Source organism: Cynocephalus volans, chromosome 1 (assembly GCF_027409185.1).
Source record: "Cynocephalus volans isolate mCynVol1 chromosome 1, mCynVol1.pri, whole genome shotgun sequence".
Lineage (NCBI taxonomy): Eukaryota > Metazoa > Chordata > Mammalia > Dermoptera > Cynocephalidae > Cynocephalus > Cynocephalus volans.
The window spans coordinates 107,280,795-107,283,714 of NC_084460.1; the positions used below are offsets into that span (position 1 = coordinate 107,280,795).

Genomic DNA, 2,920 nt, shown 5'->3' on the forward strand with positions numbered 1-2,920 from the left:
TTGTTGAAGTCTGTATTTCTACAACCTAGTAATTTAGACTTTGGGCTTTTAGATCCAAAAGTTAATTCTGGTACTTAAAGACTATATGGGAGCAACTTGTCATGCCTGTGTTGTGGAATGGGTGTTCTGAGTGAAATACAAAAAATGCAGGCTGAGGCAGCACATAGTTACTGGTAACATGGGAGAATTTTGATATGTTAAATAGAAGATAAATTTGTCAGTATTGCTGTATTTTTCCTGGGGCATTTTTTAAGCAGTGATATCTGGGTTATGGGAGGGAAAATAATTAGCCTAATTAAGCCAGTTGCTATGCATGAATATCTAGAGGTGATATTAAGATTTTTTAAAAATTGACTTTATTTTTTAGAACAGTTTTAGATTTACAGAAAAATAAAGATAGTACAGAGTTCCCATATACCTTGCACCCAGTTTCCCTATTAACATTTTATGTTAGTATGGTAAATTTGTTACTATTAATGAACCAACACTGATGCATTATTTGAACTAAAGTCCAAAGCTTATTCAGATTTCCTTAGTTTTTACCTAGAGTACTTACATTATATTTAGTTGTTATGTCTCCTTAATCTCTTCTTGGCTGTGACAGTTTCTCACAGTTTCCTTGTTGTTGATGACTTTGACAGTTTTGGGGAGTGCTGGTCAGGTATTTTGTAGGACATCCTCTCCGTTGTAATTTGTCTGATGTTATTTTCAAGATTACACTGGGATTTTGAGCCTTTGGGGAAGACCACAGATGTAAAGTGCCATTCTCCTTAGATCATATCAAGAGTTACAACTATTGATGTTGACGGTGATTATGTGGCTGAGGTAGTATTTCTCAGGATTCTCTACTGGAAAGTTACTCTTCTCCTACCCTCCTTCCATATTGTACTATTTGCAAGGAAATCATTATGCCCAGCTCACACTTAAGTAAAACTTTTTTTTTTTTTTAAACATTTCAAAGTGGATAGGGTTGTTCAATTTGGATGAAGCAGATAAAAATGTTGAGCCAAGGAATTAAGGATCAAATCCATGAGAAATTAAATACAAGTCAGCAGGTGTGCATGTGATTCTTCTGTAGCTGGCAGGTTGGGTTAATTGTTACAGTATAGCTGTGAAGTGCTATATTGTCCTTTCCCCTTGCTGAAAACAATTGTTTCCCACAATCTCTGTCTAACTCAATTCTATAGTAAGACAGGTACGCTTGGTCTCAAACATTATCTCTCTCTCAGTATTGTTATGAAAACTGTTATATCTGCTTAATTGATTTGTCGATGTAATTAGTCATTGTCTCTTTTTTAAGGCTATGTTGTTTTCTGCCTCAATGCTAATCAATATGTTGGAAGTTATCAAAAAGTTCATGAGAGATGCACTTCAAATTCTGGTGAAGAAGGAAGAATTGGCCCTTGAAAGGATCAATGTTTTACAGTAATTTTGAAAGAGGGTAATGTTTTTCTAAATGGTATACATAAAAACTATAGCCAGGGTTTTTTATTCTACCTTCTTTGTTAAGCTCTTTGCTAAAATTACAGAACATAGTATCATGTCTTAATATTTGTAATAAAGCTAGCAGAGTAAACACAAGAAGAAAAAACAACTAAACAACCATAGCAGACAGAAAAAAAACTGAGATGCACCTCTTTCTTAAGACCAGGGTACTTTGTTCTAGGATTTGATACCATAATATCCGTGTTTAGGTATAATTAATTGAATAAATAACTCCGTCAGTGGTGAGGATGAGAATTAGAAATCAAATGGCTTTTTATTTTAACCCCTATGTGAATTAACATTTTCTTCTCTGAAATACTGTAGGGATGGAAATTGTATGCTCTTTTTAATAGATGAGAGACTCACCAGTCAGTCTGTTTTTTGTCGAACACAAGGGGAAGGATATTGTGGCTTCTGAGAAAATGTGTATCAGGGATTTTAGTTTCTGATGTGATAAGAGATGTTCTTCCTTACCATTGCTAATTAAGATGCTGTTAATTTCTAATTATTTCCTTAATATACTGATGCAGGATTAGTTACAGTGTTGCTGTGAAGTGCTGCATTGTCTTTGCTCCCTGCTCAAAATAAAAGTGTTACCTTTCAAGCCCTGTCTGCCATGGTGCTTTAGCAGCAGGGATGTTTGGTCTCATACATGTTTATCAATTAAAGCACTGACTCCACAAATGACACTTGAGAATAAGGGCTTGTTAATGTTTTGCAGGCAATGACAGAAGGAAACAGGCATTATCGGAATGGAATTCAGATAAGGGACAAACTGTATCTTGATTGGTGCTGACTTATTGGTAAGTATTTCATTTCCTTATTTAATTACAATATTTATCTACCAAAAGTTGGTTTGGGGGAAGGCTTATAGCAGCCTTTGCCAGCTCAAGTTGTGCGGGAATAAAGAACACACTCCACAGTGAACTACACCGTTATAAATAGTTCATTACTATTTTGTGGCCTAGAAGAGTATACAGCAGTTGCTTTTTGAATCAGAATTTGAATATATGTTATCATATCTCAGGTTCTTGATTTTTATGTGCAAAGAGTGTCTATGGTTTTAAAATATGATCTATCTACTACGTGAAAACTATGTTCTCAGTTGAGTATTTGTCATCTTCTTTGAATTCCTTGCTTTTATTCTAGTGAAATAAATTCATGCATTGTGATTTTGTCAGCCAGATAACCTTGAAAATGAGTCAAATGACTCAGGAAAATAATCTTATCACTTCATAACATAATAAGATTTATTTAAATTATGCTTAGGAAGATTCGTGGTAGGTCAGAACAGAGTGGGAAAGCAAATGTGAAATGTAGCCCAGGTTTTGGACCTTATACTGTTGATATTCAAATGAAAAAAATTAATAATGCTGTTAGATCAGGTTGTCTTTAGCTTCCATGTGAGTCTTTTTTTTAAGTCATGTTGCTCGTG

At 34.5% G+C, this 2,920-nt stretch overlaps 3 non-coding genes across 3 annotated transcripts; all 3 read left to right on the plus strand.

Moving 5' to 3' along the window:
* The first annotated feature begins 1,495 nt into the window (after nt 1-1,495).
* On the plus strand, nt 1,496-1,683 carry LOC134365997 (small nucleolar RNA SNORA81). The gene has a single exon (XR_010022226.1). It is a non-coding gene; the product is annotated as a small nucleolar RNA SNORA81 (small nucleolar RNA).
* A 326-nt stretch (nt 1,684-2,009) lies between these two features.
* On the plus strand, nt 2,010-2,139 carry LOC134365669 (small nucleolar RNA SNORA63). The gene has a single exon (XR_010022143.1). It is a non-coding gene; the product is annotated as a small nucleolar RNA SNORA63 (small nucleolar RNA).
* A 187-nt stretch (nt 2,140-2,326) lies between these two features.
* LOC134365751 (small nucleolar RNA SNORA4) lies at nt 2,327-2,456 on the plus strand. The gene has a single exon (XR_010022166.1). It is a non-coding gene; the product is annotated as a small nucleolar RNA SNORA4 (small nucleolar RNA).
* Nucleotides 2,457-2,920: the final 464 nt, after the last annotated feature.